Source organism: Gopherus evgoodei, chromosome 4 (genome assembly GCF_007399415.2).
Source record: "Gopherus evgoodei ecotype Sinaloan lineage chromosome 4, rGopEvg1_v1.p, whole genome shotgun sequence".
NCBI classification, from domain to species: Eukaryota; Metazoa; Chordata; order Testudines; family Testudinidae; genus Gopherus; species Gopherus evgoodei.
In genome coordinates this window covers 117607791-117630813 of record NC_044325.1, presented here as the reverse complement: position 1 = coordinate 117630813, position 23023 = coordinate 117607791, and the positions used below count along the sequence as shown (strand labels likewise).

Here is a 23023-nt window from a genome sequence, read left to right as displayed (position 1 = left end):
CTGGAGAGCAGAGATCTCGTCTTATTTGTTTATGGCAAAGGAACAGTTACCTCCTCCCCTTGTATAAATAATAAATGACAGATAATTATAACTAAATGGAATAATAAAGTGGCAGCTGTAACCCCCACTCTCCCGTTTTGTTTTGTTACAACTGAAATGATTGGTGGCTCGCTTGATTTAAATTATTTAGCGGTATTGAGCCACCGTTTTTTTTTCTGTGGGACGTGCTCTCATTTAATGAAGTTATGAAAATGCAAAAGAGGAAACACTGTGTTGGAGAAAGCGGGTATCGAGTCCGCTACCTCTCGCACGCTCTCCCATTGGAGCTAATTCCGCACATTGCAAACGATTTAACTCTACAGCCCTTTATAGTCTCCCTCCCTGTGCGCGCCTTCAATGCCCCGAGCAGGGGATAGGCGCCGCCGCACTGTCACTGACCGTCCTATGGGAATAACCCACCGGCCCGAGGTGCCGGGGCTGCAGTGGGGGAAGGCGCGGGAGGAGGAAGGACTACATTTCCCGAGATGCGTCGGGCGGATCGCGCGCCGGCGCAATACGACAGCCCCCGGGATGGGAGGGGGAGGCGCGCGGCGCGGGGGCTGCTCGCTCGCTCAGTTTCATTGTGAGAGTCGCCGCTTGGGGGGCTGGAGCCGGCAGCTGGTAGCGCCCTAAGGAGGATGCGCAGCGGGGACGGGGACTCGGACTCGGGCTCGGACTCCCGCCGGGACCGCGCGCACGGACGCCGCCTTCTGCCCGCGGTAAGGCGCCGGCTCGCCGCGGGGCAGCGGCCGCAGACCCGCCCCGGGTGGGGCTAGGAGTGTGTGATGAGCGTGTGGGGGCTCGGCTGCCTCAAGGACTGGGGGAAGGATGGGGCGCCCCGCCTGGAGCTCCTGGGTGTCTGGGGGGTAAAGGAGCAGGGCAGGGCGTGTGTGGGCAGGAGGTGGTGTGTGGGGGGAGTGGGCAGGGCAGGGGGTGGGGTATGTGGGATGATGTGCGGCTGATGTGTGGGGGTCTGCATGGGGGTGGCATGCAAGGGGTTAGATATGTGGGGTGATGTGCACGGGTCTGCATGGTGGTATATGCAGTGGGGGTGGTATATGGGGGGTGCAGGGCACGAGGTGTCTGCGGGGTGTCCCTTGGGTTCTGTATGGGAGCATTTCTATAGCAGGGCAATGTGGCAGGGAGGTCTGCCTGGGGACATGGGATGTGAGGGGCATATAGGCATACATAATCTATGTGAAGGGCTTCTCTGTTGCATGGGGCTACAAGGTGCCTGTATCTATAGGGAGGCTCTGGGTGTGTAGCTATGGGGGTTTTGAGTGTAGTGTATTTTCTGTACTCTGTCTATATGGTGCATATATGTATAGGGAGTTGTAGAGAGAGTATGTAACTTACAGTTCAGGAGTCTGGTAAAAACCACTGTAGTTCAGGGCACGTTGTGGCTTTTATGAGCAGTTGCAGATAGGCAGGGATGAAGTATGTATCAAGAATGGGGCCTGGACTAAGGTGAAAAAGTTCCTATATTCAACCTAAAAACTGAAGGAAAAAAATAATTCTTTCCTGTTTTTGCTTTTGTTAGGGGAGGATTTGGAATTCTTGTGAATAGAATTCATTCAACTGGTCCTCTAAACTTTAAAAATATAGAAACAGATTCTCTTCAAATATTGGAAGGGAGGGGTGGAAGTGGTATTGGTGCAGGGTTTTCGTTTTCCGCGCTGGAAAATGGTCTTCTGACAGCTGATCTGAACAGTCTGCATGCTTAAGGATTTTACAAACTAGCATTGGTAACTGGGTAGCATAACTTTCTTGGTATACAAAAAGATTTGGTGTGGGTGTTCAACTCAATGCCAGAAAAGTCTGCACTGGAATGAATGAATGACTGTGTTCACACAGAGGGATCTCTAAAATGTTCACAGTCTATTCACAGTCCCTGCTCATTACCACAGTGTCATTTCTTTCTCTGACTTATACATCTTGATTTGTATTGGCATCAGGTTAGTATACCAGTATTCAGAGGTACAGTATCTGAACTTGTATTACTTCTCTTGTTGTTATGTTTTCCCCTATGCTTGAAATAACTATATAGAAAAATAGGGCCTGAATTCTGGGACCTATGCTATGTGAATAATGAGATATTCTTACTTAAGAAACTGTTGCATTAGTTATGCTAGTATTAATATAATGATATTTAATAAAATAGGTTAGTAGAGCTTTCTTAAGTCAGAGATATGAGACAATCTTTGTATAAAGTCATTCATAAAAATATAGAAACTATCTTGCTAGACAAGAACAATGATCCATCTAATTTATTTTCTGCTAGATGTCTTATACAAATTACTTTTGAGTAAATCACAACAAATCCAAAACAAAAATAAAAAAGCAACAAAAAAGTGTAATGCATCTGACCAATTGGGGGAATGCTGTCTGATTTAAGAATTTCTTCCTGACCCCAGCTGGTGATCAGATTATGCGCTGAAGAAAATGGCTGAGAACTTTTGTAGTTTTTATTTTTAGTGTAACTACAACTGCAATTACAAATGCATGTATCTAGTGCGTTTGAGTTTTAAAAATCTGTCTAAATACTATCCAGCAACATCAAGTTCCATATATGACACATACTTACATTTAAAATGCTTCCTTTTTAGATTTTATTTTGCTCCCATTTAATTTCTCTTCCTTTCTCCTTGTAGTGAGAGACTTTTTTCTGCTTCTGTATTCTTCTTGTTTCTGTAATGTTTGGTACAGGATAACCAAAACTGAGCACAGTGTTCAAGGCAAATACATACAATTAAATATCTGAATAAAGGATTGTCCATAATACTTTCTAACCTCCCTTGATAGCTGCCTAACATCTTAGTTGCTTTGTGGACCATGGCTGCATGCTGAGATGTCTTTATTGAGCTGTACATGGTGATGCCTAGGTCAAAGGAAAAGATCTGGTAGATTATCCAGTCCATCAAACTCATCAGTATATATGAGTGGTTTATGTTGGTCTCTCTGTTGTGTAGTATTTTGCATTTATCTGGATTAAGTTTAATCTGTTACTTTGTCCCTTTTCCCAATTTTAATTCTCCCTAGTTTTAAAAGTTTGAATGACTTTGTGCTCACTATATTTTGCCTCTTCACTTTTCACCCCTTGTCCAGATTAACTACTATAGTACTGATACCTGAGGCAGCCTGCTATATTAACATCTTTCTCAATTGAGACATGTATATTCTTGTTCTCTTTCCTCTCAGTTTCCAATCCATGAAAGGATTCTGCCTTTTCCTTCTGCTTACCAGATTTTCTTAATAGCTGCTTGAAGGACCTTCATCAAAACTTCTTGAAAGATTAAATTATTTCCCCTTTTTTGTCCCTTTATCCACTGTTCTCACATTTGAGAGAATTCTGGTACGTGAGAGAGGCATGACTTTAGCTCCACAGAAGCTGTGCTGGCTTATTCTTATCATAATTACAGTATCTCCAACTTTGTGAGGTATTACATTCTTTAGTACTATTGTTATTTTTCTCAGTAGTGAAGGAAAAGCTGATGTATAAGCAGTCCCAAGACCACCATTAATATTTTCAAGAGACATGTTGGGCCTTCAGCAATTAATTTGTTGTCTTGCTCCATCACTTCTATCTCTGATATTGTTTCACCTGCATCACCCAAAAAGAGTTACCTTAGCTGAGGTGTTCAGCCCTAGTTACCTGTGAGAAATGATGTGCATGCACACTCTTTAGCTTCTCCACAGTCTCTGTTTTCTTCACACCCTGCTGGTTTAGAAGACTCCAGGGACTTGCCTGCAGCTTTCTTTCTGTCTCTCGATATTCTGAAGCATCATAGTGTTTGTATGTACCCCCTTTCTAGTTTACCACACATACCTTCCACATGAGTGGTGGTTGTCACTGACTGAAGTTTTTGGAAATTAGTGTTATAGCTAAATCGCTGAAAGAATTACTTTAAGTAGTCACAATCACGTATGCTGCATTTTTCTCAGACGCTACTAGATTAGGTGCCACAAGGCCAGTTGCTGTGTTGTTTGTGTGTTTCCTGTGACTGAGTCCTGACTGCCAAAATTGGTTATCATGAGTGACTTCAGCTGATGAAATGTAGAAGTGTTAGGGGGCTTTAAAGGGATTAGCTTGTTCTCGTCAGCTCAAGCAACTGTTTCTCCCATACATTGATTATTTATTTTAATAGCGTCTGATGGCTGGTTGCTTTTGGGGGAACTCTTCTTGCAGCTGAACTCCTACTTCCTTTTTCTCTGGAAAGTGACTATACTAGAGTGTATAACCTTATCTTTATAAGGTCAAATAATCATGAAAAAGGGATGCTAGGATGGTAAAATTTGAAACTGAAAGCCCATTGGTTTATCTGTGGTTGTAGTTGATCTTTATACTTTTGTAGCGGTTGTGCTTTCTTTTTCTGCACTTAATTACATGTGCTGTAGTGGTTCAACTCTGTGTTCACTGTGTGAGTGTTTCTCATGGGTTTGGAACTTGTAAACATAGCAGCTTAACATCAGAGAACAATCTCAGTAAATAGATCTTAATTCATAAGGTAAGACAACTGGTGTTTCTAATGATGTCAATTGATTTCAGTGGTTCCCTTTAGTTCAATATTGGAAAGAGTGCCTATTCCAATATTGGAAAGGACAACTCCTATTGTGAATATTTTAAAAAGTAAAAATAAATGTTCACAAACATTATTATTCAGATAAGGCTAGTATATGTCCCAGAATAATTGCCTGCTGTTCATGTACCGTAGCTTTGCAGTTCTCAGTCAGAAGATTGAACACATTCATTTATCTGCTAACTGGATTGGAAGATAATTGGCAAGAAGGCTTGGGTATTCCTAGAAAGACACTGATGTCTTGGATAGTCCCTGTTTTCTTTTTCCTGTTGTTTTTTTCTGTCCTTGTCGTACAGCCAGGCTCATTGGGTAAAGGCTTTCTAGAAGACCAGGGATATTGAGAACCTGTGTGCCGTGGCTGGACTGATGCTGTTCCAGCAACATTGCATGAAATGTTAAATCTGAATCACCATACCTGGTAGCTCCAGGAGCGGTGCCAGGGTTTTTGGTGCCCTAGGCGGGGGTCCTTCTGCGCTCCCGGTCGGCTGTAATTCTGTGGTGGGGGGGCGCTTCCGGTCTTCAGGGCACTTCAGCGGCGGGTCCCGGAGTGAGTGAAGGACCCACGGCAGAATTGCCACCGAAGGCCTAGAGTGCGGAAGGACCCTCCCCCACAACCCCAACCACCGCCGAGGGCAGCAAAATGCCACCCTTCCAAATCCTTGCGCCCTAGGCGACTGCTTAGGTTGCCTAAATGGAAGCGCCGGCCTTGGGTAGCTCTATTAATGGGGGCCTAGTTCAAGCAATGTAAGAATAATTCCAAGACAAAGCTAACACTCAGTAGATTCAAACTGGGAGGATTTGCCTGCTCTCAATCTGATGCTGTGATGGGTAATGGAGTTTTGCATTGGCTACAATTGATTTTTTTTAAATAGAGATATTCACATCAAAGTTAGATATGAGAAAAGTCTGCTGCTAAACACACATGTAAATGCATCCTTATTGGGAGAGCAGTACCCAGTTCAGAATTTACCAGTCATTCTGTAACACTTTTTTTAGCAATGCAGATTAAAAATTTTTTTTCCCCCATACTGGTCCAAAGAATACAGAACTAAGTGTCCAGCTAGTTATACAGATGTTAGCACAAACTATGGTGTCTATAACAAACTCAAAATATGATCAATGCTAAACAAACAGCGCAAACACAACATTGTTTGCATAACAAACTGGAACTGATATTCAGAAACACATAACAAATCTCACCGCCAGAACTCTTGTTGCCTCTAGTACAGGAGTTCTTGAACTCTTTTTCATAGCGTGGACCACACCTAAATACAGATATACTATCTGGTGGGCCAACTGCCCTCCCGTTCCGAATCATACAGACCATCCCCTCCCAGTTGTTATTGCATAATATCCCTGTGGTAACATCAGCAAATGCGTAAGTAAAAGAGAAATATTAATAGTTCTTACTGCATTTTTAGTCGTTTCCCCGTGCAATTTAGCAATTGGAAATAGGGTACACAAGCCAGCACTAGGTAACCAGCCACCTCTGCATGGACCACAGTTTGAGAATCTTTGTATTGTCAGGAGCAAAGACTTCAGGCTAGATAAGGATTCAGTGTATGCACCAAGACCCTCCACACTTAAACAAATGAAGCACTTGCCCCCCGCCTCGTTTAGTTCAGTAGTTTTATATAAGCTACTTGGCTTCAATCCAGGGAAAATGTCTCTCATATATCTGTACTAAGAACTCTTGAGAATATGTAAATCCCAGTCTCTAAATTAAGCTTCCTCTTCAGTACAATCAAATTGAACAGAAACACACACTGGATGTATTTTTGACAGTGTTCTTAGGCATGCGTAGCTCATCTCTGCCTGATTCATGCCAGCTTTGCCTAAAAGTCTCTGTTAGTACAAACACTCCCTTCACTGCTTTAGGCCCTGCTGGCTTTCTGACAGAAGAACTAATGCCAGCACGGGTAAAAACACTCATTTATTAACACCTTCAACAGTTAGTTGATCCCTCTTCCACTCTGAGAGGCGGGGATGGGATTCATTTGGTCGGCAATGTGGAGCGTTTGCATTGCCAGTGAGCTTGTAATAGCTGAAATGACCATCAAAGCTCCCTCAGCATTCCAGCCCCTTTCCTGCTGGCTTTTTCCCTCACCCAGCTGGCTCATTTCTTAATAGCTTTTGTTTGGGACTGGCCAGCAGGCTTGCGTTGTTCTTTTACATTCCCATTCCCAGCTGGCATGTTCAATTCCTCATTGGGGCCAAATGCCATCTCTGCCCTGCAAGCTTCCTGCCAATGCTGATCTTCCTATTCCATTTTGTATGCTGAAAAGGGGGATTCTCCTTTCTCTTCCCGCTGCGTGGTAGTTCATTAGCCTTCTAGATAGGAAGTGTTTCTGAGTGAAATGACATTTTACTATTCAGACTTAGTTTTGCACTATATATTTTCAAAGAATATCCAACTGCAGCCTTTTCCCCTCTGATCAATAGTGATCTTACTAGTTAATGTCTACTGTAGGCTCATTTGTGGAACAAAGTTACAGTGCTAGTTATTTGTGTATTGCATTTCTGGTTTTCTCCAGGGGTTTACTACAGAGTGGAGAGGTAGGGGAAGTAGTGAAATGATCTATGCTAGCTCAGTCAGTTAATCACAGTAAACTTACGCGATTGACTCAAAAAAATTAATTGCTATTAACCACAGTTTTAATCACACTGTTAAGCAATAGAATACCAAGTGAAATTTATTTAAATATTATTAGATGTTTTTCTACATTTTCAAATATACTGATTTCAATTACAACACAATACAAAGTGTACAGTGCTCACTTTATATTACTATGTTTGATTGCTAATATTTGCACTCTCTAAAAATGAGAAAAAACAGTATTTTTCAATTCACGTCAGACAAGTACTGTAGTGCAATACCTTTATCATGAAAGTGCAGTTTACAAATGTAGATTGTTTTGGTTTTGGGTAGTTATGTAACAAAAAAAGGTCAAACTTTAGAGCCTACAAGTCCACTTAGTCCTACTTCTTGTTCAGCCAATCACGAAGACAAACAATTTTGTTTGCATTTATGGGATACAGTGCTGCCTGCTTCTTATTTCCAATGTCACCTGAAAGTGAGAACAGGCATTCACATGACACTTTTGTAGCCGGCATTACAAGGTATTTACATGCCAGATATGCTAAACGTTTGTATGCCCCTTCATGCTTCGACCATCATTCCAGAGGACATGCTTCCATGCTGATGACGCTCATTTAAAAAAAAAGGGTTAATTAAATTCTTGACTGAACTCTTTAAGAGATAATTGTATGTCTCCTGTTCTGTTTTACCTACATTCTGCCATATATTTCATGTTATAGCGGTTTCGGAGGATGATCCAGCACACGTTGTTTGTTGACAAAATGCAAAGAAAGTACCAATGTGAGATTTCTAAAGATAGCTATTGCACTTGACCCACAGTTTAAGAATCTGAAGTACCTTCCAAAATCTGAGAGGGACTAAATGTGGAGCATGCTTTCAGAAGTCTTAAAAGAGCAACACTCCAATGTAGAAACTACAGAACTTGAATCGCCAAAAAATAAAATCAGTCTTCTGCTAGTAGCATCTGACTCAGATGATGAAAATGAACATGCGTTGGTCCACACTGCTTTGGATAGTTATCGAGCAGAACCTGTCATCAGCATGGATGCATGTCCTCTGGAATGGTGGTTGAAGCATGAAGGGACATGAATCTTTAGGGCATTTGACATGTAAGTATCTTGTGACGCTGGCTACAACAGTGCCATAGGAATGCCTGTTCTCGCTTTCAGGTAACATTGTAAACAAGAAGCACGCAGCATTATCTCCTGCAAATGTTAACAAACTTGTTTGAGTGATTGGCTGAACAAGAAGTAGGAAGGAGTGGACTTTGTAGGCTCTAAAGTTTTACATTGTTTTATTTTTGAATGCAGGTTTTTTATATAATTCCACATTTGAAAACTCAACTTTCATGATAGAGATTGCACTACAGTACTTGTATTAGGTGAATTGAAAAATACTATTTTTTACAGTGCAAATATTTGTAATAAAAATAAATTTAAAATGAGCACTATACACTTTGTATTCTCTGTTGTAATTGAAATAAATATATTTGAAAATGTAGAAAACATCCAAAAATATTTAAATTGTATTCTATTATTGCTTAATAGAATGATTAATCACGATTATTTTTTTTTAATCATTTGACAGCTGTGGTCTGTGCATATTTAGGAGTTTTATAAAATAAGTTAATTCAGTTTCTTGAAGAATTTGATTTCCAAAAGGACACAGTGGTTTTTCTTTCTCATCATTATTTTCATAAGTGGAATCCAACTTGGTGGACTTTGAAGCCTGATTTTGGGCTGATTAATGAGAGAGGATATAAGAACCAGTTTAATCCCCTGGGTGATAAAAGCACTCCATACATAATTAAAATTGGGCTAAAGCTTTTAACAGTGCAGATGACAATGCTACTTGGAGAAAATAATTGAAATACTGTAGTTGAAACTTAACTGTTTGCATCTTTGGTTCTTGCCTTCCCTTATGAGCTTCATAAATGGATTCACATCAAAAGGCGGGATAATTCCTTAAATGAGAAGGGCTGACTTGTGTGGAATTGTCGCTATGAATCTTGGAGGTACTATAGAGAAAAACACTGTTTATTCTTTCAACAATTCTTATTTGATGTAGAGCCTAAAGTGAATGGAAGCTAATAATGTCCTTTTGCCTGTCTAAGCTCAAAGTGTAAATCCCAAAGCAGACTCTGCAGGTCATGAACTATGGATTGCTGAGCTATGTTAGCAAGTGTAGAGTGCAGACAGCAATACAGAGCAGTCAGTCTACCATTCAGTCCTACATTGCTCCTGTGTGCAGTAGTCTTGGTTTAGCAGGCTCAGTCTGTTAGAGCAAATTATTTTGTACATGGGTCTTCTGTAAAATTTAGAAAATACAGTGAATGAGCTGAACTCCACTTTCTTGGAAAAAAGAACAGGAGTATTTGTAGCACCTTAGAGACTAACACATTTATTTGAGTATAAGCTGTCATGAGCTACAGCCCACTTCTGCAGATGCATGCAGTGGAAATTACAGTAGGAAGATATATAATATAAAATACACGCACACGCAATATGAAAATGGGTGTTACGATACACCCTCTAAGGAGAGTGGTCAGTTAAGGTGAGCTATTATCAAAGTAAAACTATTTCTCCCTCCACTGTTCCTCAGACCTTTTTGTTAACTGCTGTAAATGGGCCATTCTGATTACCACTACAATTTTTTTTCTCTCCTGCTGGTAATAGCTCACCTTAACTGATCACTCTCATGAGAGTGTGTGGTAACACCCACTGTTTCATGTTTGCGCGCGCGTGTGTGTATGTATATATACGTATATGTATATAATCTTCCTACTGTATTTTCCACTGCATGCATCTGACGAAGTGGGCTGTAGCCCACGGAAGCTTATGCTCAAATAAATTTGTCGGTCTCTAAGGTGCCACAAGTACGTCTGTTCTTTTTGCGGATACAGACTAACACGGCTGCTACTCTGAAACTCTCTTGGGAGTAATTTGTTGTGATTCCAGATCAAACATAATCTTGTTATACAGTCTGTATCTTCTGTGCAGCCTGTGAGTTAAAAGGTGAAAATGCTGTTCTAAATGTTAGTCTATAGTTCCTCAGTTAAGCTTTCTTCCTTCTACATAGCTTTACAGTACTTCCCTCTGTGCAAGCAGAGTAAACTGAAGTTACTTAAAGTTCTATAAAATTAGCAGAAACAAAACTTTTAATACATTTTCTATCCCCTTCAGCAGTAACAACAGAAGCCAGCTGCGATTGCACAATGAATCTGTCTGATTTTGCGAGGTAAGCAGGGTCATGCCAAGTCAGTATGTGGATGGAAATCTTCTAAAGAAGAACACTTAAAGGGCTTTGATGATTCAGTGGTGACTCTTCCCTCTGAGAGTACTGAACCATTGCTTCAGCATGATATTAGTGATGATTTGTGCTGCTGGATGTGGTTTCTTTTTTTATGAATGCGTAACAGGCACTGCTCAGTAACTGTTAATTGATCACTGCAGTGTGCTTGGTGCTGTACAGTCTCTTTTTTTCCCCAGGAGGCTTATAATCAAGGAAATTAGAGATCCCAATGTAATTTAAATGATTAATTGTTAGCCTTCATGTCCTGGCTAATGTTCCTTGTGTGGTTTCAACTGGATATAAAATTTTCCTTGACTTCTGGTCCTAAACTGTTGAGTAGTCTTAGGTAGTGGTGTTAGCTGCTCATTCATCCCAAAGGAAGCTGAATTTCTATGGAGGGAAGAGTGACCTCTGTACACAAATTTATGCTTTTAAAGTGCTTTGCTCTCTATAAATGGAAGCAGTTATTAGAAGTATCACAACAATGCAATTGTTAAAGAGTTTTAGATGGATAAGCGGTATAATAGCTCTAGGACAGTGGTGGGGCAACCTGTGGACTGCACGTGGCCCGTCAGGGTAATCTGCTGGCAGGCTGTGAGAGTTTTGTTTACATTGATTGTCCACAGGCACAGCTGCCCGCAGCTCTCAGTGGCCGTCGTTCGCTGTTCCCAGCCAATGGGAGCTGCAGGAAGTGGCGTGGGCTGCAGGAATGTGCTGGCAGCTGCTTTCTGCAGCTCCTGTGGGCCAGGAACAGTGAACCGCGGCCGCTGGGAGCTGCGGGCAGCCCTGCCTGCGGACAATCAATGTAAACAAACTCTCACGGCCTACCAGTGGATTACCCTGATGGGCTGCAGGTTGCCCACCACTGTTCTAGGGCAACAGCGGTTCGGTTTGAGGTAGTGCTGTGGGGCTTTTTTAAAAAAAAAAAAAAATTTACATATTAAGCACAGGAGTAGGGTTTACTCTCTGACTAGATCTCTTTAAAGTAGTCTCCTAATGTGGAGACCTTGAATTCTTTGTTAGGATCTCCAAGTTTTGATGTTGGACGTGACTTTGATACTTGATATTTCAGAAATGAGGCTGGACTGAAGAAAGCAAAAGCAGTTTTGTCAACCAACTGTGTGATTAGTCACTGTGTAAACTTCACATGAGAAGATTAACTCTCCCACCTTTCTATCACAGAAGGCTCTGAAAATTGTTGCTAAAAACATCATGCATATTTAAATTACATCTTTGGGTGATTTTTATTATTTAACTTCTAAATCTGCAGGTTAAAGTTAGTTCCATACATTTAAAACAACTCCACATTTTATTTTATTTTATTTTATTTTTAAATACATACACATTGCTCCTTTCCATGAAAGGCTCTTTATGCTGCTTTTGGAGGAGAGGTCAAGAGGATTATTTTACAGCATCTCCTGTGAAAGTAGTATGCCAGGGCAGACTGAAATTCCACCAAACCCTGAAACTCAGAATTAAGGCCAGGACACTCTCTGATCTCACCCTGTTGGTGTGTTTTATAGAAGCATCTGCAATGGCAGTGATATTTTGGGATCCATGATTCAGAAGCACTTAAGCGCGATTAGACACACCCAGCCTTGCACTGGCATTAGGACCAGCACAGGGCCTGAAAGGAAACAGTTTGTGGTTCCACAATTCAGGAAATGCTGGGGTTTGACCCTAATTTGCACTTCTGTGTTGCCATAGCTTCTATGTTGCTTGCAGCGATGGAGAATTGTCAGGATACTGCACTGCCTCGGTCCATTCTTGAATTCCCCTTGCAATGGAGGGTTCTTTGAAGATGGTGTTGAGTCAGATCTATGCTTGGCATAGAAATTCCCTGTGCTGGTGTGATTCTGTGGATGTAGGTGGGTTATGCATGTCTTCTGTCCCAATGAGTGTGAATTTTGGGTTTAAGATTATATGCTGATTTCAGTCTGTATGGGACCTCCTGTTGGGGGGTCACAAGGAACCATATAGCCCTCGCATGTCATCCTAGATTTTCAGCCTTGCTCTTTGCGTTTGTCTGCAGTGCTAAACGGGAGTATAAAAACTTTGAATGTCAAAACTCTGAACCTAGAAAAATCCCTCTTAAGTGCGCCTGTAATTGTCTTAGAAATGGCAAAATAGCAAAGTTTTTGGGCGGAGCTTTTCAGCTGGATATTATTTTGTTTATGAGTTCTAAACCTCTTAAAAGTTGCCTGGAGCTTTTCCTGTTAGATCTTCTGCTTATGCCCTTTTCTGCCCTTTAAACTTGTCTTGCAAAGTCATTTGAAAATTTCATTAGCTCATGCAAAAGAAAAAAACAACCAAAAACAACATTAACAAAATCCCTGCTTGCCTGCCCATCAATCTTTTACTAGCCAGTTTGGAGGGGAGGGATCTCTCTCCCTATAGCGCGAAGCATGCTATAGGGCTGTTTTGAATAGATGTTCCTATGAAAACCACAGAGCATTATGACTTCAGGTATGTTCAGCAGCACTACTGCTGGCATGGTAGACAGTTCTAAGTGATTCCACAACTGCAGAGAAAAGGCTGCAGAGGAACAGCTCTTCCCCATGCCAAAGAATAGGCCAAATGTCCCATCATGGTTTTAAAAAGGCCAACTTTTTAAAGCAGTGGTCCCCAATGTGGTGCCCACGGGCGCCATGGCACCCGCCGGGGCATTTGTGCGCCCACCTAGTGCCCAGCAGGGGACCTGCCGGGGACAGAGAACTCAGGCTGCGGGTACGGTGTTCTTTGTTCCCGGCAGGTGCGGGGCCTGCCTAGTTCCCAGCAGGGGAGAGAAGCTGTGGCCCCACGCCTGCCAAGGACAGAGAACTCTGGGGCTGTAGGTGCTGGTGTTCAGTCCCTGGCAGATGCGGGGCCCACCTAGTGCCCAGCAGAGAAGAGAATCTGGGGCCCCGTGCCTGCTGGGGACAGAGTATTCCAGGGCTGCGGGCATTGGTGTGCTCTGTCCTCGTGGCTTTTCTCCAGCTTCTCTCTGGATTCATATATTATGTAATATTAAATATGTTTTGTATTATTTAATGTACAAATACAAAATAAGCCTTGAAAAATTGTTGGCGCCTGCCACGCTCTTCTGAAAACATGAATGTGCTACTGGTCACAAAAAGGTTGGGGACCACTGCTTTAAAGGGACCTCATCCTCCACGAGGGCTGAAGAACGTGGTGTCACTGACTCATCAACATGTAAGGAAGTGCTATCCTGGCAGGCCTGTTTTGCCCTCGGTTGTTCCCTGCCGGTTCCTGTATGGCATGCATCTGTAATACCTTTGAGCAGCTTCTGCCCTATGGTAATGAAAGACTGGAAATACCTTTTGGAAGCACTGCAGAACTTCATTCTCTGTATGGGCTAGCAGAGGGAAGAAGACCATGCAGGGATAACAACTGAAGAGTGATAAGGTGAGAGGTAGTGCTTCAGGGATGTACTCTAATGGGGCTAGTGGTTAGAGCAGGTGACTGGAAATTGATTTCATTCCAGTTGGAGTCGTCATTGACTTTCTCTGTTACTTTACTCCTTTGCCTCAGTTTTCTCCTGTGTAAAATGAGGATAATGATAGTTGTCACAGGACTGTTGGGAGGCTTTAATATTGGTTAAGTCCTTTGAGATACATTGTTCAGACAGCTTTATAGACATGCCAGTTAATAGCTGGAAACCTTTTATTTCCCAGATAACCTGGGAAGGTTTTCTTCGGGGAGAGTTTTGAGCAGAGTTTTAAATAAAACATTCCCTCAGAATACCAAAGAGAATTTTCCTCTGCTTAAAGGAACGGCAAGCCGAGGCCTGAAATGTGTCCATGGTGTTTCAGAGGGAAGTGAAACAAATCCTGCTGTCATGCTTACCCACCTCTGGCAGTGAAGCTGAGAAGGAATTTTTGCCTGCCTCTTTATTAGTATTTATTAGGTTTAGTTCGGAGCTCAAAAAGCTGTTAGATGCTTATTGCTAATATATTGTAGCTGTGAAAATGACCTCTTCAAGATGCCTGCCTGCTTCTAAGAGAGCCTGGATAATTTTAATGAGGCTCTGTACACACACTGAAGGATTACGGGAGTTCATGCTCATAGCTAAGGGATTTTTATCATATCTAAAAATGTCAAAACCTAGCTGATAGTTATGCAGAGGCCAGAACTTTGAGTGTGCTTGATGATGCCGGTGTTGTTGAAAGGCCAAGATACGGTCCTGGAATGGGCATGATTTGCAAACTGAATTAGCATTAAATCTTTTAAGGAAAAGCATATATGATTTTAAAAGTAGAGCACCCTGTGCCTTTGCTCCTTTCCCCTCCCCGCCCAGGCCTAAGCCTCCATGGCAAAATTTCCCCTGTGATGAGGCATGGCTGTGGCAGCTTTGATAAGTATCGAATTAGCATGGCTGTGTGGTCAGGCTTTTGGATTTGAGAATGGCTGGCAGCTGCTGAGTTCCTTCATCTCCACTTGCCTTCTCCTTTGTCTTAGGCCATGCCTCTATTTTGTTCATTTTCACTTATTGTGTGTCTTCCCTGCAGCTCCTGCCATATGGAGTAGCCTTGTTCTATCTCTATTTCATCATTTTTCTAGTGCGCCTCAAATCTTAGAAGACACTGGGTTTTTTCCCTCCTTTTGTAGACTACTTAATTTCTTTCTCACTGCTCCATATTTTTTATTTAATTCTGTTTGAATCTCTGAGCAGCTGTAGGTAAAATAAAATGGTGGTGTGCCCACAGGTTAATTACAGTGGTGTGGTCAGTACCAACAGGGGCCCACCTAGGCACCAATATAAAGGACCTGATGAGGTCACTGCAGTGGCAAAGCTTTTGTTGAGACTATGGAGCAGATGGACTAGTGTAAATTCACAGCAGAGGAGCTTTGTGAATGTGTCTGTGTCACTCCAATGCTGTTTAAAAGCAACATTCGTACTTCAGATCATGAAGTACTGTCATGCCTCTGGAATACAGCAATTCCTGGTGAGGCATTCGCAGGAATTGCTTGGAGATGTGTGCTGCTCCAATGGAGCGGAGTGCTAGGAAGTCTGTGCATGGATGAAGATCTGACATTCATATCATTTATAGCTGGCTGTTTACTCCTGGGAGCATTCTGTGCAAAAAATTAAAAATTCTGCCAACACAATATTTTAAAATTCTGCAAAATTCTGCATATTTTGTCTGTCAAAATAACACTGCCTAATCACTCCAGTTTTAATTATTGTGGTAATTTATTTCAAAATATCTGTCAGCAAGTATGTGTGTAACAATACAGACACACACAAATTCCCCAGGAGTAGAGAGTTAAAGAAACCCTTGTGAGAATCCAGTTCCTGTTTCTCTGCCCACTTTTGCCCCATAAGCCCAGCTGGGGCAGCAGACACCCACAACCCCTCCCACCCAGGAGCCCAGCCGTGGGGCCCCCCTAGCCCAGATACATGCACCCCTTTCCTCCAGAGGTCAGCTGTGGGATCCCCTTGATCCAGGTAGCCATACCCTCTCCCCCCAAGAGCGCAGCCACAGGGCCCCCTCTTGCCCAGATACCTAGGCCCCCCCAGCCCAAACACCCACCTCCTCTCCCCCCAGAGTCCAGCTGCGGAGGCCCCCCCTTGCCCAGATACCCGCATCCCCTCCCACCAAAGGATCCAGAGAGAGAAACAGCCTGATGCTCAGTCCCAGGCTTGTATGGAGTTTCTCCTTCCCTCCAGGCATGCTGGGAACTGCAGCTGCCAGGAACCTTCTAGCTCCCTCTCCTTCCCCCCAGCAGTGTCTGTGTGTGAGCTGGGCTCTGCTGGGTCCAGTGGCCCCTAGTGGTGGCTAGCAGCACTGCTGCCCATTTCTGTGGGGGAAAGGAAATTCTGTAGGCACAATGCAATTTCTGCAAAATTCTGCATTGCGCAGTGGTGCAGAATTCCCCCAGGAGTAGCTGTTTCAGGACAAAGTGCTGTGTTTCTCAGTTGTGGCTGTATTGAAAAGGAAGGCCAGGCAAACTACATGAGTCTCACCAGCCAGCAATGCCTGTGGAAAGCCATTGAGCAATTCAGTTGCCCCTGTTGCAGCAGTGTCAGTAGATCAGTCTCAATCTTGCCAATATCTCTGTAATATCAAGTAGTAAGGGTAACCACATTAAAAATACTTGCTGCAGCCGTAAGCAGGAGGTCAGGGAGATGGCACTTATCAGGAACACAGTCCTCCTCCCAAGCAATAGCATTCTCACTGCTTTTGTACAGCATAATTGAGAGACTGCACTTTTCCTGTTCATTGTGTAGGAGAAGGATAGGATGGTAGATGTGCTTTTTAATTAGAAGGTGTTAATCCTAATGTGTTGCTCATACTCTGGTCTGAAGTACCCATTTTCAAAGAGATGAAGCCTTGCAGAGTGAATACAGTTTTCTGCAAATTTGAGCCCCGTAAAGTGAACTGAGATAAAAATTTCACTGTCACTGGGGAAAATTGCCTTTCTGTAGACTATAAATAATCTGCAACTGCAGTGGAGGGGTGACCAGATAAGATTTATGTCCTTCATTTATTTTCATCTTTGCAGTGTGTGTGTTTTTCACCATAGAGTGTGCTCAGTTCAGAACTTGCTAGTGGTGACTTAACCCCCACCCCCAGCCCCTCCCATGGGTATATAGCTTGAGTGGCTTTCTGTAAGTCTAATTTGCCTGCTCTGGTTCGAGCAGTAATTTAAAACAGAAAGAGGAGTTAGTATAAATGGTAATGGAAAGTTTTTGCATGAGGCTTGGACGATGAGGCTTGTGGCTTTCAGCACTATTTTTACTCCTTGAGAGAATAGTTTTTTTGGTGCTTCTGAAATATTTGGAGTCTCCTCAGTGGGGAAGAGGGTTTGGATTGAGCTTTTTGGTCTTTAAAACACTGGTCACTGATGGCTGAAGGCCATGATTCAGATACAAAGGCAAAGACTGCAGATTTAAGAGAATATTTTTTCATAGTCCTTGATGAACAGATGCATTCTGTGAGTAAATCTTCCTGCAATTTATATAGAGGCTCAATAAACAGGAAATATATCCCAAGTTCTTGGGTTGACATCATGGTAGCTAAAAACTGAACAATCACTTCCCCTCATAATTTTGAGATATTGTGACTGAAGCTTTACAAGAGGTCTTTAAAATTTTTAGTAGTGTAATATGCTCTGCTAAAAACTTTCCTATCCAAAATCTTTAGTGCAAAAGATGAAAGTTGAAAGTAGTTTTGTCCATCCACCACAACATCTTTACCACTGAAATTCATTTACTACTGCACCAAAGTTGTGGTATGAACAAAACTGGAAAATCTTCATAACTGGAAGAATAAAACTGGTAAAACTCCAGATTTCATTTTTATACCTTTCAATTTAATCTTTGCTGTAGTTGGGCTGCCAGAAGAAAAACCTAGTTGACTGTTTTAAAATGTATCCAATAAAACATCTTGTTCTAATATGTCTCTCTTCTATGGCATGTATCTGGCACTTCAAACACTATCACTTGGTGTTTTTACAGTCAGGAAAGACAACTGCACTATTGCAGCTTCTGCTTGGAGCTGCTAGACTTCTCTTGTATAACTTTGTGCAAGGAATTCAGTAAGGTGGTGGAAATAAAGCTATTTTGCTCTTAACATTTAATGTACTGTGTCTAATAAAACAGGCACAGGGCTTGTATAAAAAGAAATGCAACTGCTTTAAAAATTATAAACTACTCCCCATTAAAGCACAGAAAGGCTTTGGTTCTTCATCAACATTATACAGAGGGAGCAGGGAAACTGGGGGATATCTGTGTGTAGTGTCATTATAATGTTTCTTAAATGTTTAGATTTAGGGGTTTTATGATCTTTACTATTGAGGAAGTATTGTCTGGCCGATGGCGCACTGGACAACGCACCATGTATTATATGGTTGTAATCCAGGCTCTTATGCTGGCTCCTTTTCTGTCTTTAGGGAAATCATTTAACCCTTTCAGTTCAGTATCTCTAGTTGTAAAATGAGGAAAGTAGACTTTTCATTAATGTTAAATTCTAAGTATTACCTTGCGCCTGTTCCTCATGAAGTTGGCAAGGCTTAATTCCACCTTGTTTTCATCAGACCAATTGTAATTATTGGATTCTATAACACTTACAGGATTCAAAAGTTTTTAAATGCTAATGGAGATCACGTCCTGACTCAGCGTTGCCTTCTTAAAAGAAGCCTGCATTCTAAATTGGTGCACTTAGAGCTCTTTAAGCTTTTTTTCTGTTTGTTGCTTTTCACTTCTGGTGATACATTATAAAACTAATCTTTGACCTTCAGAAAAAGAAGCCCAGTAGCATTACCAGATATTTATAGTCAGTGGGATCTGGCCATGCATTGAACCTGTTTTGTTGACTTATCAGTTCAGATTGATTGATTATTTGCTCACTTCTCTGGTGAATTGTCCCAAACTTTGACCACTAATGTAGGAAGGTAAAGAAGAGAGAGCAAATGGAACAAATGAATTGCTGTAAAATCCATGTGAGCACTATATTTCACAGCACATATTACCCCGTAAGTGGATTAGCCTCTGAGCCAGCTTCCTGCAGTCCAAGTTATAATATACAGTTCCTTAGCCACTGGTCAGACTTAAGGCTGATTTACACTAGAATGTCAGATTCGCATGACTATTGCTCAGGGGTGTAAAAAATCCACAGCCTGGAGCTGCGTAGTAAAGCTGACGTAAGTCCTTGTGTGGATAGCGGTAGGTTGATGGAAAAATTCTACTTCCTCTGCGAGGAAGTGGATTATCTACATCAGGGGTCGGCAGCCTTTCAGAAGTGGTGTGCCGAGTCTTCATTTACTCATTCTGATTTAAGATTTTGTGAGCCAGTTAATACATTTCAACATTTTTAGAAGGTCTCTTTCTCTAAGTCTAAAATATATAACTAAACTATTGTTGTATGTAAAGTAACTAAGGTTTTTAAAAAGTTTAAGAAGCTTCATTTAAAATTAAATTAAAATGCAGAACCCTCAGACCAGTGGCCAGGACCCAGGCAGTGTTAGTTACCACTGAAAATCAGCTTGTGTGCTGCAGGTTGCCTACCCCTGACCTACATCAACAGGAGACTTTCTCCCATTGGCGTAGGCAGTGTCTACACTGAAGTGCTTCAGTGGAGCAGCTGTGCTGTTGTAGTATTTTAAGTGTAGACAAGCCCTTAGCCTTTTTTCCTCTTCCACCTTACCTAAGAGTCAAATTTGTTGTTGACTGCTAGGAAATCCTTGAAAGCCACCTTTAATGTGGGATCTCTCTCTCTCTCTCCCTCCCTCCCTCTCTCATATTAAGGTGAAATGGTGGAGGTGATGGAAAGGTCTGCAGCCTTCTTATTGTCTCCCACCTTGCTTGGCTTATTATGGTCAGTTGCTGGATATATGGGAGAGACTACTACTGTGGCATTTCCTTCATGCTTAACAACTGCTGTTTTTTTTCCCCTCAGTGAGAATCATGCAAGAATAATATGAAATGCTAAGAGAATATGTGTTCTCAACTGTATTTCCCAGATGTAAAGTCTGCATTTAACCCTCTGGTGCCAGGGGAGACTTGTAAAATAAATCAGAACTGCTTGCTTAGCTGATGAGAGGTTTCCAGAGCATTGACGCATGGGAGGGGACTATTCAACTTCTCCCAATGCAGGGTTGCTGATTTCCCGCTGCATGTCCTAATCATCCATCACTCTTTCCTTCTCAAAGTTCCATGGTTGTCACAGCTTTCTCTCTGGGCGTTGCTTTAACTCCCATTGTAGTGCTGGGTGATAAATCAAGTGTTTTCTAGTCATATGGGCTGATGTTACACAACATGCATAGTAAAGGATCTTCTTTAATCCTGGCTTTGTGTTCTGAGTTACTCCTTCAGTGGAGTTTCTGTGGTTTCTCATATTCTTGAGCAGGAAGTAGCAGCAGAAGCAATTCAGCTTTGGAGGAGCTGTAACAGCACCCAAGAGCAGCTCATATTTTGCAAACAACATGCTGACTTAGAATTCTACAAAGAATGTGTAAATGAGATACTGGTTTTGTCATAGGGCCTAATTTTAGGCCATGAAGAATAGTAGTTCAGGAAGTAACTGACATGCCTCAGAGCTCTGAAAAGTTAGGTCAACCCAGCTGTGTTACTCAAAGGTGTGGAAAATCCACACCTCTGAGTGACAGTTAAGCAGACCTAACCTCTGGTGTAGTAACCCTGCAGTGCTAGGTCAACAGAAGAATTTTTCTTTCGAGTTAGCTACAGCCCTTTGTGGAGGTTGATTACTTACAGTGACGGGAGAACCCCCTCCCATCACTGTAGTGAGCGTCTACACAAAGCGCTACCGCAGCAGAGCTGGAGTGCTGCACCTGTGCTGATGTTGTGTAAGTGTAAACGTAGCCTTACAAATTCAGTTCTTCCTCACTGTTCAGACTACTTAATTGTTGTACGGTCATTGGGAGAAGTCCTAGACTCTGTATGTTAAGATTGCTGAGTTCATGCTGCTTTGATTAATGGGTTTAAAAGCACAATACTGAACTGCACTAGGGTATTGCTTATCATAACTGTGTGGCTCTGTGCTGAACAGGCTTTCTTGTTCATCAGAGCTAGTATTTTGCAGCTAAATTGATTTTGGTAACAGATACTAACAGTAGAAATTGCAAGCCGTCCATAGCATCCAACTTACTTTTTTTTTCTCTCCTAGCAAAGACCTTTTTGCTGAACTATAACTTTGTCCCCAAATGTGTTGAGGGATATCAGCAGAGTATGGCTTTAGATATATTGCTGTCCATATCCATACTTTAAGTTTAAGATATAGGAAAGGTATCCCAAATGTAAAGCTCAATTTTGCTATGTGTCTAGAATTCTAGGGATGCTGTATAGTTCTCATGGCCTGAGTGGGACTTTGTAATATCACATCGATGTACAGCTGGCACCTTGTATCTTACAGTGTACCTAAAATGTGCACCTATGTACTGCTTGATGAGCCCCCTAATACACCGTAAGTGTCTGATTCGAAGCCTATTGAAGGGAGTGTTTATATTGACTTCAATGGGCTTTGAATTAGGCTCCGATAGCCAACTAATGCACATCCTGTTGTGCTGTAGTGGTAGTGCTTTATTACTGTGTTGTGTTCAGCTTATCTTCATTGTAGTTTGAGGGCATGTGAATATAGAGTGTATTAACTGGAAGTGGTAGAGAATCTATTTTCATGTCACTACTCAGTAATGCATAATTCTGACTTGGGGCTTGTCTACACTGGCAATTTACGGTGCTGCAACTTTCTCACTCGGGTGTGGACCAGGGTAAACAGTCCACCAGCGCTGCAAGCCGTGCCTGTCGTGGAGGTGGGCTTTTTTAGAGCGCTGGGAGACCCCTCTCTCTGTGCTCTGCTGTGACTACACAAGCCATGTTAAAGTTGCCAGTGTAGACTAGCCCTTTGTTTTTAACATTTCCCAATACAAAATAGACACTGCCTGTAGTAAATTAATTCCTATCTAGGCAAATTATCACACTTGTTTGCTTCTGAATGGTATCCAAACCATTGCAATAGTGCCTGATGCATGGTCTTGTGTGGTTTACCCAATGTATTTATTGTTTAGAAGAGCCTGTATTCATCTGAAAATCTCATCTGTATAGTCTTGAAACTAGCAGCAAAAGTAGATTTCCTAAGCCTTTGACGATCAGCGTATCTGAGATCCAAGATGCTGAATGTGCTTTCGATAATCAGTTGCTATATTAACCTGTCCATTTCAAACCTTTTTATTTTGGGACTGGGGAGCAGTGGTTGCTACATTCCCAACCCACACAGAGCATCTGTTTGGCCATCTGAACTGAGGATATTTTGTTGTTTGTGGTAGCCTAAGTCAGGTCAGAAAGCTGTGTAGATGAGTGCTCGGGTGGGAGGATTCGTGAACAGTGAAGAGATCTGTCTCGTAAATTAAACTTGAGCCGTCATCTTTTCTATAACACAATTTTGAACAAGATTGGTCCTTTGAGTCTGTCTTTTCATGATGTTTGCTTCTAAAATTAAATTTAATTCAATTTTAGCCTGTTGAAAGTGGCTCTTTTCACTGTAGAAGTACTTAATCCTTTACAAGCACAATGTAGCTTGTTTCTTAATGAGCGGTGCGCTATAACAGTGACTGTCTGTTGAGAGGCTATATAGCAGGTAATAGACCTCTCCGCAAGAACCGAGTGCTCTTGAAAAAGCATCTGGCCTTGTTCCATCCTTTTGCCTTGTATTGGAGGCTTGGATTACAATGGCTAAAGGGTGGATGTTAAATTAAGCAGTGAGTATTTTTCTCATCCTGAGACCTGTGGACCTTGGCTGTCTTAATGCTGTATAGCAAAGAATGCTATGCACTTGCAGTATTTTTATAATCTCAGTATTTCTTAAAGGCTACAAGACGGCTAAGTGAACCAACCTTTCTTGTAAACCTGGTTTATCTAGGAGCAGTTGGGTCTTATGTTGCAAATGCATATGAGGAATTGGAATAGAAATGGGGCTGTTTCCACCCAGCCTCAGTGTAGGAACTGCTGTTCAGTGTTCTCTATCAGCCTGGAACAACCAGACATGAGTTAGGTTTTGCT

At 42.1% G+C, this 23023-nt stretch overlaps 1 protein-coding gene across 1 annotated transcript in view; it reads left to right on the top strand.

Moving 5' to 3' along the window:
* The first annotated feature begins 562 nt into the window (after positions 1–562).
* Positions 563–23023, top strand: part of LOC115650561 (USP6 N-terminal-like protein) — a 206900-nt gene continuing 184439 nt past the window's right edge. Inside the window, 1 exon segment of the mRNA XM_030560713.1 lies at positions 563–758. The gene's annotated coding sequence lies outside the window, so the exon portion shown is untranslated.